The sequence below is a fragment of the Typopeltis vanoorti genome, chromosome 1, assembly GCF_054136105.1.
Source record: "Typopeltis vanoorti isolate ZY-2024b chromosome 1, IOZ_Tvanoo_1.0, whole genome shotgun sequence".
Classification (NCBI taxonomy): Eukaryota; Metazoa; Arthropoda; class Arachnida; order Uropygi; family Thelyphonidae; genus Typopeltis; species Typopeltis vanoorti.
This window is the reverse complement of record NC_143549.1, coordinates 27,699,197-27,713,699: the sequence shown is the minus strand read 5'-3', so window position 1 is coordinate 27,713,699 and position 14,503 is coordinate 27,699,197. Positions and strand designations below refer to the sequence as shown.

The window sequence follows — 14,503 nt, the reverse complement described above, 5'->3', positions numbered from 1 at the left end:
TTCATGTTTAACCACACAAAAGTGACGCGGAAATTTTGTTTAAGAATATAATCTTATAATCTGATGGAGCCGACATAGAAAATTAGCGAATTTAAAGGAAAATATTTGGAAAATGATCTAACAGAGAAAGAGAGAGGGCGCTGACAACTATAAAAATGAAACCGTTGAAAGCAACAATAGATGCGATTTACGTGCTGGTATTAGTTATGAAAAGCAGTCATACTTCCTTTTGTAAATCAGGTGAAACAATTTAAGTAGCAGACAGTTCTATACAGGAAATATTTTCGCACCAAACACGGAATGATTTTTGTGGAAAATTGTACTTAATAATAAATGGAGCGTCTACATCTCATTAAATTCGAAAGTGGTTCAATTTATGTTATGGAGAATTACTTAGTGATTACTCATTGATCACCAACGCTATAATATTTGCTTTTAAAAATTGCCGAACGTCCAACAGTCAAAGTAACAAAATTACAGCACGTTTGCTTCCCGTGCACATGATCAATACTGTTGACAACTTATGAACTTTCAAATATCGAACTCTTTGAATGCATTCTATTTATTGCTGTTAATTACCTGTGGTGTCAGTAATTACCAGAAGTAGATGTCATGGGATCAAAGAATTACATTTAAAAGCGAATGAGCATAATTTAATATCTTTGGAATAAGACGATAGCACGCTCAAAGTTAATTTATTAAAAATCACTTTTAAAAAATGTTTCTCAAAGGACGAGGCGTGGAATTTATAAGATCAGGACGAGAAGCGGGATAGAACTATTTCACAGAGGCGGTGGCGGAGGGCAAGGGAGTCGAACTTTCAATATTTACCAAATTTTTATCCAGACAATCTTACGACCACCGGAGCTTTTTTCTAATTTTACTTCATATTTTAAAAACTAAAGATAAATTGATAAAAAAAAAAAAAAAAAAAAAAATCAGCTGAAGAGCCGTTTTGTAGGTCATTGCCATTTTCACAGTCATCTATAGATTAATCTGTGGGTTTATAAGCGATAAAACATCTGTTCTCGCAACATGGTTCCAAACAGGATTAATTCATCTCCCCCACTCCCCTTTTCTACACATCAAGTCAAAACTGCGTAACTCGAAGCTCATTAGTGAATTTCTTTCTTAGGCACTACTTAAACCCCCCCCCCCCCCCGCTTAGTGTTAAGCATCATCACGATTAAAAGGAACTGCTTCGTTTTCATTTGAACAGCGTAATAAAAATAAATGTACAATGGTATAAGAAATGTGACTGTAATTTTAAACTAGTAGGTTACTCTGAAGTAGTGACTGACAGATGTTAGTTCTGTCAAATAAACTGAATCAACATTATATGTTGGATTGCGAAACCTTTAACTTTTTTTAAATTTTTTTTTAATAATGACGTTGAAATCTGCATTTCAAGACAGTTTTCGAAGATTCGTTTGTGATCGGAAATAGTAAGTTAACGAATCAAATTTCCATAACAAAAAGTGTATTGAATAATTATATTTTCTTACTTTTTGCTATAGAAGATTGATTTAATTTCTCTGTTTACCGCTCATCGTGACTTGAAGAATCTTTATAAGAATTTATTCAACTGAAGGTGAGTTACCTGGTGGCAAATTTCTTCCACTGTCGCGTTCCATAACACTGTTTTCCCCCTTCTACAAAATGGCCAACCAATTACAGTACCAGACAAATACACATAACGGTGATATGAGGTAAATGGATTTATAATATAGTTAGGCGTCCTCTAACGATGAGAAGCCAGACAGGTTTATATTCACCTACTACTCTATGGTAGTGCCATCTATTAACAGTTCTAATCAACAATATCATGTCATTCATAGTTTAGCGACGAGACGACTGGGATTTTTTTTTTTTTTTTTTTTGTTTCTTTTGTAATTATCATTATCAATGAAATCCTGGATTCCGTTTCACACAGATAAGTGTATCATCTGCGTTTAATATTTACACTGCAGGATAATTAATAGGCTAATACTGGGATGTGGGAGACGAATATCAAATCATAACAGTCACGAGTATTCCCGAAATTTGTCATTCTTTATTGCGACATAGGGATGTTTTCATCCTGCTTTGAGTCATAAATAAATAAAATAAAAAAATATACATAAATCATAAATGTTACAAACGCGATTATAAATTAATATATACGAAACATCCGTATAATGAATGTTTACGACATTATTATTTTCGTAACTCATTTGCATACAGTTTCTCAATCTGACCTATGAATGCTAATATGATAAATACAGTTCCCAAAGCGGTTAACTACTATTTCACTTCACAACTGTGTTCGGACGAGAGATTATTGGAGGCGCCCATTGAAAGCTCTACTGAGGTAAGGCTCAAAACTTTAAACAGCGCCCTCTCAAGGATTTATCTAAAACTTCCAAAGACTCTTTAGTAGTATGGGTCCGACTAGTGACCAGATTAAGATTAGATAAGCAATTGTAACGTGATTGGTTGTTCATTTGATGACGTCATTGTGGGCGTGACGTCATGAGATTGGAATGTTAGGAATTTCCCTGTGGGCATATGTGTCAATGAGGTGAGTTCTTGTGTTTTGGTTCGCATATGGAATTATGGATGATGGTAGAGATAAGGATTCGTGTTGTGATTGGTGGGGCACTAGCCACCAGATCAAGATCAAGATAAGATAAGGAATCGTCGTGGATGTGTGTTGTTTACAGATGTAGATAAGTGACGTCATTTGTTAGTTGATAATTGACGTTATTGTTTTGAATGGAAAAGGGAGATATATTAATGTATAAGGAACCGACTCGTGATTGGTGGGACACTTCTGACCAGATCATGATCAAGATAAGATAAGGAATTGTCACGTGAATGTTTGTTGTTTTCAGATAAAGATAAGTGACGTCATTTGTTATTTGTAAAAAAGTGACGTCATTTGTTATTTGTAAAAAAGTGACGTCATTTGTTGTTGTTTTGGATGGAAAGGGAGATATATTAGTGTATAAGGAATCGTAACGTGAATGTTTGTTGTTATAGAGTTTGGAATTTTACTGGGTTCCTCATCTGTAAGGAATATCACGTGGTGTATTTGGTTTGCTTACTGACTTGTGGGTGATATTTAAAGATAAGAATCGGGACATTATGTGTTTGGAAATTCACTGTTTCAAGGTTTACTGAATAATTTAATTATATGCTATGTCTCTCAAACATAGAGTTTTTTTTTTCTATAGATGGCTGTACTAATTTTCCAATACATTTTGAGGTATTTCTTTCCTGTTAAAGGGTGGGAATTCTTAGAGTGGAGTCGTGATGGCGGCTGTGATTTGGTTTTTCTGAATAATTTAATTATATACTAGTGTCCCTCAAGCACACAATTTTTTTTCCATAGCTCATTCATATTTTCTTCTAAATTCATATTCTAATTCATATTTTATTCATAATTCATCCGAATATTTTGATTTGTCTAAAATTAAGATCTTAAAGTTCAATAAATAAACAAATCGTGTGTGAATTCACGGTAATTTCGAAAGTGATCTTACTTAAACATACATAACACATCAACAACACTGCTTGTTCTTTTAAGTTTACACATTTTATTGCAAAGATATTATTTATAATATAATATGCAAAATTAGGATCATCACCACTGTCTCTGAATGGAATTGTGGGCAATGTTTTTGAGATAAGATATCTTGGAATTTTCCCAGGGTGACACACATCTGTCATTGTTGTCATATTTTGTGTTTTGTGTAGATGGGTGTACTAATTTTCCAATACATTTTGGGTATTTCTTTCCTGTTAAAGGATGGGAATTATTAGAGTAGAGTAGAGACTAATGGCGGCTGTGGTTCGAGCTTTTCTGAATAATTTAATTATATGCTGGTGTCTCTATGGCATTTAAAAATAAATTAAAATAAACAGACATTAAATGGATTACAAAACCTTTTGTATGTATTCTAGAAATTCTAATGATAATTTAAATTACTATCTTTCCAGAATGGCTCTTCTAAATGTGAATATTCCACAATAGTTGAATTTTATATCCACATCACAACACAAACACAAAAACCAGAAAGAACGAAATTTCTGTAAATAGTGTAACCTGAAATAGTTGCGTATTTCTTCCTTTAGATTCAGCCCGTAGGATGATGCTATACTATCGTCATGAGTAATTCCCCCAGCTAGTGGTTATTTCAAATCGCGGTTTTCTTCAAAGGGGTCTTTTCATGAAGATGACATGGGTCATATCCGTAAATTGCGATATTCTTCAAAAGGTATCATTTTCCAAGGTTGGATGTTTTTCAAATACTTACATATGACTAAGTGATTAGCATTCACATGATTGTGATGACAGATATCCTAAAATTATTCATTTCTGATTAAGGATTTTATATACTTATTGTTTTCATGTAGATGGCTTGTTTGTTTGTTTATTTACATTTTGTGTAGTTAGGAAACTGGAATTTATTTCAAACGAATATTAGCTCTGTAATCTCTCTTATCTGGTCGCCAATTTTGTTGTACGTAGGTGAAAACTCGTGTGTTTAGGTTGGAACTCTTCGTTACCGTGGGAAATTATTGCTGTAGTAAATTAATGCTTACATTTATTTTTTTAAAACCAATATTGACTATTAATTTTACCTGCGATTCCTTGTGCACTTAACCTATTTCTGTAACTGAAATTTATTTATTTACTATTATTTTCTTTAGCATTAGTAATTTTATGTAACGGATATGCGACAAACAAGGTTTTGAACTCGCCGCAGCATTTTCTTATAGAAATTTCTTTTGTTGGCACAACAAATAAATAGTTATTTCTTATTATTTCAAATGAATATTAGCTCTGTAATATATTTGTTAATTTCTATGTTACCTTTTATTTGACTGTAATATTATTCACAGTGTATTTACTGAATTTAACATACAGAAAAATTAAATAAAGTGAAAAAGGCAGGTATTTATATATATAATAAATAAATTGTCACTTTTCGGGTGAAATATTCTCCACTAAAGTTCTCCTTATTAATTTAATACCCATTTCCTTTTGCTTCCAAGAATTGACACAGTTTCATTGAGTGGATTTAAAAAAAAGTCTCTGGTTAGTTTGCAGAATGAAATTTTACAAGGAGAAAATATTTTTTATGGTCTTTCTTAAATTTGTATAACAAATCAATGACACCCGATTTATTCATTTAAATTTACACATCTCATTTGAATGAAATATTATTTACAAATTGTATTTACTGAATCTAACATACAGAAATTAAATAAAGTGAAAAATCAAGGTTTTTCCCATGCTTGTGGAATTGCCATCATGTAGTTTGTGACAATGTGACTCTCATCTAAAAATTCATTTTCATCTGGTGATCATTGGGAATTTATTACTGTAGTAAAATTAAGGGTTGCTATTTATTTTTTTAAGCCAATACATATACTTCTATGAATTATTAAAAGCTCAGAATCTTTCATTATGCTTCCAATAGCATTTAGAAGTACATTGTGAAAACATAAAAATTATGTTTTCACATTTTGGGCATCCAATTTCATTTAAATCAAGAACAGGCCTCCCTATTAACCTCGTTAATGTTTTTGATTTTTCTCTTCCTTTGGCAAGTTAATATTTGATATTTGCTTGTTGATTCTATCATCTTAGTTTGTCCAGAGATAGTGAACCAATTTCCCATTTCCGCAGATGGTTATATTTTATTAACCAAGAATTCTGTTTTTTTAACTCTTTTCAGTAATTCTTTCCAACTACAAGGTGATTTTGTCAATGCATATCTTACAATAATTCCATCAGAAATACAAAATTTCTTTAGGAAGTAAATTTGAAGTCTCATTCAAAAGAAATTGGCAATCAATTATCCCAATGATAACTGAAAAATCGGATTTTTCATCCACTGTCGATTTTTCATAATCGTTTTTCTTCATTCTTCTTATTCTTAGATTACTTCATATGGCACCACCACAAATAAATAGTTATTTATTATTATTATTTCACTGATTATTAGCTCTGATCGCATATTTTATGTTAACTTTCTGTTACAAAATTCAAACAATTAGAACTTTTCACAAAGAATCTTTCAAAGAATTTTGTGGCTCACCCATTATTTTTACATTACTAAACACAAAACACCACAACACAAAACAGCAACTACAGTGGATGAACGATTACCTTAATTCCAAAGTCACTTGACTCTATGGTATTTTCTTATAGTACTGTTTACACTTACCATGCCCTGCCCTGACCGTTCCTTCAAAACAACCTTTTGCACAGATAACTCAATGACATGTTTTCACGTGCTGCTGGATATACTGTTCGTGTGTTTTTATCTTACTTTGCGTGAGGAAAGGTAAAATTTGTATATGTATTATTTGGAGAGTACAAACATTTTTTCTATACCCAAACTTTAAGAGTTCAAGTCATGTTTTTGGGGTAATTACATGTTATATCTCTGTAAAACAACTAAATTCTAACAGTTCGGATTTTCGATTATATGAACAGATTGTTTTCAGATAACTCAAAACAATGTCAATAGGTAGCATTAGACAATTTCTAAAATAATTAATACATGGATATCAGTTTTCAACACTTTTTTCTTGTTCCTGGAATTACTTTCACAGTAGTAATTTTCTTTTAATAATTAAACAGAATTTCATTAAGGTATAAAGTTGTGGATTTAAATATCAAGTTCTTATCAGAATAACTGAGTAAAAAATTCACTGTGGAAAAACACAACAACAAAAGCATACATCTTTGTTCGTTTAAGTTTACAAATGGATATTTTGTTTTGATGAGTTACTATTTACAAGTATATTCACTGAGAAAAATTCGAAACATGTAATTACCTAAAAATATTTCATATTTAGTTTAGACTCTTAACATTTTCCAAAGAGTTTAATGAATAAAATTTTTGTTACTCACTGTTTCTTGGTTACATTACATCAAAATAGCTGGTCATGCAAAAGAGTTTTTAAATCAGATACCATGGTAACCACACTTCCATACATTTGATATTGTGTCAGTCTGGAAATGACACCAAATATACACAAACAGTTTTCATAAAATGTTTGCAAATGTCCTAAAATAAAGAATCTTTATCGAATTGGATAAAATCTTGAAAGTCTAATTTAACCATTGATGAATTTAAATGATCAGCGATCATTTTCCCCATGACACAAATAGCTGGTAATTCAGTTTCAAAAAATACTAAATGATTATCAATATCGTACATTTTTGGTGAAAACCTCTCAGCTTCCTCACAACTAATAGAAAAACTTTACTTCCATCAGCTCCTGTATCATGATGTATTAGTTCCCCATATTGGCATTTCAGAATATAACAATCACCGAGGTCCATTTCGTAGTCAACTCTTGTTTGCAAGTAGCCGAGGATATCAGACCACTTCCTGCATAACTTTTCCCAAATGGTCCTGAATAAATATATCACAATGTGCTTGTCTTCTAAAATAATAATCAGTTTCCATCCTTTTAGAGCTATGTGAAGAGTTTTGTCTCGTGCTATTTTCCTGAAGAAAGAAAATTTCAATGACTTTTGTGGCTCTTCCATTATTTTACTTTACTTTCGTGGATACAAAATACCACAACACAATACAATAGCTGCAGAGGATGAATGAATTGCCGTAACTGCAAAGACACTTGACTCGATTTTTTCCATATAGTATTGTTTACATGACCGTTAACCCTGACCGTTCCTTCCAAAATGAAATTTTCACACAGATGATTCAGACATGTTTCTACATGCTGTTGGATATCATGTTGATGTGAGATTATCTTACTTTGAGTCATCATAGGGCAAATCTTATCTCTGTGGCTCGAAGAGTATTCTATATTATTTTCCTTATTATGTTAAGTATTTTACCTCAAGAAGTGTTTTTGATGTTAGACCATGTGACTATTTTTCTCACTGATATGTCTAAAATTGTTGGGATGGGAAAAAATAGCATTAGGTGGTGGAAGTGAAAAGGTCGTCAAGAGGATAACAGAGGTCTTCCTTGCAATGCTCCCACACCCCCTAAACCCATCATCCCCCACTCTACTCCAGAAGATGTCTGCTCTAGCTAGTGGAGATCAGGGAGCTCATCATTTGCAGATATCTTTTAGTGATGTTACCTCCAACTGATACTGAAAACTTTGGAGGAAAAAAAATAGCATTAGATGGTGGAAGTGAAAAGGTTCTCAAGAGGGTGACAGAGGTCTTCCCTGCAATACTCCCCCTCACCCCACTCTCTTCAAGAAGATGTCTGCTCAGGCTAGTGGAGATGAGCGAGCTTATCATTTGCGGATATCTTTTAGTGTTGTCACTTCCGATACTGATAACTTTTGGAGGGAAAAAAAATAAAACGCATATTTTTATTATTTTTCCTCCAAAAGTTATCAGTATCAGTTAGAGGTGACATCACTAAAAGATATCTGCAAATGATGAGTTCGCTCATCTCCACTAGCCTGAGCAGATATCTTCTGGAGAAGAGTGTGGAGAATACGGGGATGATGGGTTTAGGGGGAGGGGTGGGGGAGCACTGCAGGGAAGATTCTCTTGAGAACCTTTTCACTTCCACCATCTAATGCTATTTTTTTCCCATCCCAACAATTTCAGACATATCCGTGAGAGAAATAGTCACATGGTCTAACATCAAAAACACTTTTTGAGGATAAAATATTTAACATAATAAGGACAAATAATGTAGAATACCCTTCGAGCCACAGAGATAAGATTTTCCCTATGATGTCTCAAGGTAAAATAATCTCACATCAACATCATATCCAACAGCATGTAGAAACATGTCCATGAACCACCTGTGTGAAAGTTTCATTTTGGAAGGAACGGTCAGGGTTAAGGATCATGTAAAAGCACTATATGGAAAAACAAATGAGTCAAGTGTCTTTACAGTTACAGCAATTTGTTCATCCTGTGCAGCTATGTTTTTTGTATCCACGAAAGTAAAGTAAAATAATGGGTGATCCACAAAAGTCATTGAAATTTTCTTTCTTCAGGAAAATAGCACGAGACAAAACTCTTCACATAGCTCTAAATGGATGGAAACTGATTATTATTTTAGAAGACACATACATTGTGATGTATTTATCCAGGACCACTTGGGAAAAGTTATGAAGGAAGGGGTCTGATATCCTCGGCTACTTGCAAAGAAGTTGACTACGAAATGGACCTTGGTGATTGTTATATTCTGAAATGCCAAGATGAGGAACTAATACTTCATGATACAGGAGCTGATGGAGGTAAAGTTTTTTCTATTAGTTGTAAAGAAGCTGAGAAATTTTCACCAAAAATGTACAACATATTTGATGAAAATGTTGTACATTTTCACCAAAAATGCTATTCATATCATGGGTAAAATTATCGCTAATCATTTTAGTTCATCAATGGTTAAATTAGACTTTCAAGATTTTATCGAATTCGATAAAGATTCTTTATTTTGGGACATTTACGAACATTTTATGAAAACTGTTTGTGTATATTTGGTGAGAAACATATACACAGAATGTTCAGGGAGGCATGGTGTCATTTCCAGACTGAATAAGTAACCACATTTCCATACATTTCCACAATATCAAATGTATGGAAATGTGGTTACCATGGTATCTGATTTAAAAACTCTTTTGCATGACCAGCTATTTTGATGTAATGTAACCAAGAAACAGTGAGTAACAAAAATTTTATTCATTGAACTCTTTGGAAAATGTTAAAGAGTCTAAACTAAATATGAAATATTTTTAGGTAATTACACGTTTCGAATTTTTCTCAGTGAATATACTTATAAATAGTATTTCATCAAAATAAGATATGCACTTTTAAATTTAAATTAACAAAGATGTGTGCTTTTGTTGTGTTTTTCCACAGTAAATTTTTTACTCAGTTATTCTGATAAGAACTTGATATTTAAATCCACAACTTTATACCGTAATGCAATTCTGTTTAATTATTAAAAAAAATTACTACTGTTAAATTAATGCCCCGAACGGGAAAAAAGTGTTGACAACTGATATCAATGTATTGATTATTTTAGAAATTGTCTAATGCTATCTATTGACATTGTTGAGTTATCTGAAAACAAATCGTTCACATAATCAAAAACATGAACTGTTAGAATTTGGTTGTTTAATAGAGATATAACAGATAATTAACCCAAAAACATGACTTCAACTCTTAAAGTTTGGTATAGAAAAAATGTTTGTACTCTCCAGATAACACATATACAAATTTTACCTTTTCCCACGCAAAGTAAGATAAAAACACACCAACAGTATATCCAGCACGTGAAAACTTGTCATTGAGTTATCTGTGCAAAAGGTTTGTTTGAAGGAATGGTCAGGGCAGGGCATGGTAAGTGTAAACAGTACTATAAGAAAATACCATAGAATCGAGTGACTTTGTACTTATGGTAATCGTTTAAACACTGTAGCTGCTGTTTTGTGTTTGGTAATGTAAAATGGGTGAGCCACAAAATTCTTTGAAAGTTTCTTTGTGAAAAGTTGTAATTGTGTAGAATTTTGTGACAGAAAGTTAACATAAAATATAAGATCAAAGCTAATAATCAGTGAAATAATAATAATAATAATAATAATAAATAACTATTTATTTGTGGTACCATATGAAATAATCTAAGAAGAAGAAGAATGAAGGAAAACGATTATGAAAAATCGACAATCGGTGAAAAATACGAATTTTCAGTTAGCATTGGGATAATTGATTGCCAATTTCTTTTGAATAAGACTTCAAAACTAAATTTACAAATTTACTTCCTAAAGAAATTTGTATTTCTGATGGAATTATTGTAAGATATGCATTGACAAAATCACCTTGTAGTTGGAAAGAATTACATGGAAAGAGTTAAAAAAACAGAATTCTTAGTTAATAAAATATAACCATCAGCTGAAATGGGAAATTGGTTCACTATCTCTGGACAAACTAAGATGATAGAATCAACAAGCAAATATCAAATATTAACTTGCCAAAGGAAGAGAAAAATCAAAAACATTAATGAGGTTAATAGGGAGGCCTGTTCTTGATTTAAATGAAATTGGATGCCCAAAATGTGAAAACATAATTTTTATATTTTCACAATGTACTTCTAAATGCTATTGGAAACATAATGAAAGATTCTGAGCTTTTAATAATTCATAGAAGTATATGTAGTGGCTTAAAAAATAAATAGCAACCCTTAATTTTACTACAGTAATAAATTCCCAACAATCACCAGATGAAAATGAATTTTCAGATGAGAGTCACATTGTCACAAACTACATGATGGCAATTCCACAAGCATGGGAAGAACCTTGATTTTTCACTTTATTTAATTTCTGTATGTTAGATTCAGTAAATACAATTTGTAAATAATATTTCATTCAAATGAGATGTGTAAATTTAAATGAATAAATCGGATGTCATTGATTTGTTATACAAATTTAAGAAAGACCATAAAAAATATTTTCTCCTTGTAAAATTTCATTCTGCAAACTAACCAGAGACTTTTTTTTAAATCCACTCAATGAAACTGTGTCAATTCTTGGAAGCAAAAGGAAATGGGTATTAAATTAATAAGGAGAACTTTAGTGGAGAATATTTCACCCGAAAAGTGACAATTTATTTATTATATATATAAATACCTGCCTTTTTCACTTTATTTAATTTTTCTGTATGTTAAATTCAGTAAATACACTGTGAATAATATTACAGTCAAATAAAAGGTAACATAGAAATTAACAAATATATTACAGAGCTAATATTCATTTGAAATAATAAGAAATAACTATTTATTTGTTGTGTCAACAAAAGAAATTTCTATAAGAAAATGCTACGGCGAGTTCAAAACCTTGTTTGTCGCATATCCGTTACATAAAATTACTAATGCTAAAGAAAATAATAGTAAATAAATAAATTTCACTTACAGAAATAGGTTAAGTGTACAAAGAATCGTAGGTAAAATTAATAGTCAATATTGGTTTTAAAAAAATAAATGTAAGCATTAATTTCCCACGGGAACAAAGAGTTCCAACCTAAACACACGATTTTTCACCTACATACAACAAAATTGGCAACCAGATAAGAGAGATTACAGAGCTAATATTCGTTTGAAATAAATTCCAGTTCCCTAACTACACAAAATGTAAACAAACTAACAAACAAGCCATCTACATGAAAACAATAAATAAATAAAATCCTTAATCAGAAATGAATAATTTTAGTATATCTGCATCACAATCATGTGAATGCTAATCACTTAGTCATATGTAAGTATTTGAGAAGCATTCAAGCTTGAGAAAATGATACCTTTTGAACAATACCGCAATTTATAGATATGACCCATGTCATCTTCATGAAAAGACCTCTTTGAAGAAAACCGTGATTTGAAGTAACCGCTAGCTGAGGGACATTACTCATGACGATAATATACCATGATCCTATGGGCTGAAATCTAAAGGAAGAAGTACGCAACTATTTCAGGTTACACTATTTACAGAAATTTCGTTCTTTCTGGTTTTTGTGTTTGTGATGTGGATAAAAAATTCAACTATTTTTGAAAATTTGCATTTAGAAGAGCCATTCTGGAAAGATAGTAATTTAAATTATCTTTAAAATTTCTAGAATACATACAAAAGGTTTTGTAATCCATTTAACTGTCTGTGTATTTTAATTTATTTTTAAATGCCGTAGAGACCCCAGCATATAATTAAATTATTCAGAAAAGCTCATAACAAAGCCACCACTAGACTTTACTCTACTCTAATAATTTCCACCCTTTAACAGGAAAGAAATACCCAAAATGTATTGGAAAATTAGTACACCCATCTACACAAAACACAAAATATGACAACAATGACGGATGTGTGTCACCCTGGGAAAATTCCAAGATATCTTATCTCAAAACATCACCCACAGTTCCATTCAGAGACAGTGGTGATGTCTGTAAAGTCCTATTTTTGCATATTATATTGTAAATAACATCTGTGCAATAAAATGTGTAAACTTAAAAGAACAAGCAGTGTCGTTGATGTGTTATGTATGTTTAAGTAAGGACACTTTCGAAATCGCCGTGAATTCAATTCACACACGATTTGTTTATTTATTTATTTATTGAACTTTAAGATCTTAATTTTAGACAAATCAAAATATTCGGATGAATTATGAATAAAATATGAATTAGAATTAGAATATGGATATAGAAGAAAATGTGGATGAGCTATGGAAAAAAAGTATGTTTGAGGGTCACCAGTATATAATTAAATTATTCAGAAAAACCAAATCGCAGCCGCCATCACGACTCTACTTTAAGAATTCCAACCCTTTAACAGGAAAGGAATACCCCAAAATATAATGGAAAATTAGTACAGCCATCTATAGAAAAAGAAAACTATGTTTGAGTGACATAGCATATAATTAAATTATTCAGAAAACCCCTCAAAACAGGGAATTTCCAAACACATAACATCACGATTCTTATCTCTAAAATACCCACAAAGGATTAAGCGAACAAAATACACCACATGATGTCCCTGACAGATGAGAGCCCCAGCGAAATTCCAATTATCTCTACCATCACCCATAATTTCATACGCGAACCAAAACACAGGAACTCTCCTCACTGACACATATGCCCACAGGGAAATTCCTAATATTCCAATCTAATGACGTCACGGACACAATGACGTCATCAAATGAACAACCAATCACGTCACAATTGCTTATCTTATCTTTATCTGGTCAGTAGTGGGACCCATACTATTCTCTTTGCTCAAGTTGTCTGGAATTACAGCCGAACAACTTAAGGCTAATAAGACCAATGTACTGTTCCTGTTAATTTCATAGCCTGTTGTAAAAAAAAAACACTCTGCCACTGTTGCGTGAGTCAGACCAACTCACCTTTTAATTAAAAAGTTAAACGCAAGGTTCTGAAGGTGTCAATTTTTTTTTAATTTTTGTTAATTAACAAGAATTTTCTAGGTGTGTAAGGACTCTTCGAAAGCTTGTTGTGAGGCAAATAGCATTATTCTACTGAAAATGGGAACGTAGTAAAATCTAATATACGACTTATACACGTATCACAGTTGAATATTTAATTAAATAACACCAGACTGAAGTACATATATTTTGATGCACGTATCTGAACTATTTTCTGTGTATTAAAGTGAAAATTACCGAAATATGTGTACTTTAATCAGTCTTAATTAAATATTCAACTGTGATTACGTTAAACTCTAATGAATCACACGTCCTTATCTCTTCGTCGACATATCTAATATACTGCGAATATAAAATTTGTTTGCTTGTTTTTAAATCTCAAAATATTCAGATATAAGAATTGTGATTACAAGTAATTATGACTGAAAATTCCATTTAGCCTTACCATATAAGAATAACTATAAAAATTTACGTAGAACTGATTTTTTTTTTTTTTTTTTTGCCAATAAATATCTGACCTGATGTGCTTGCTACACAAGTAGTTTCAATGCAAACATGAATTTTAATGTACTGTACTTG

The 14,503-nt window shown here is 31.7% G+C and overlaps 1 protein-coding gene across 7 annotated transcripts in view; it reads right to left on the bottom strand.

The window, feature by feature from the left end:
• Positions 1-14,503, bottom strand: part of LOC150109855 (histone deacetylase 4-like) — a 579,471-nt gene that overhangs the window by 371,564 nt on the left and 193,404 nt on the right. The window lies entirely within an intron of this gene.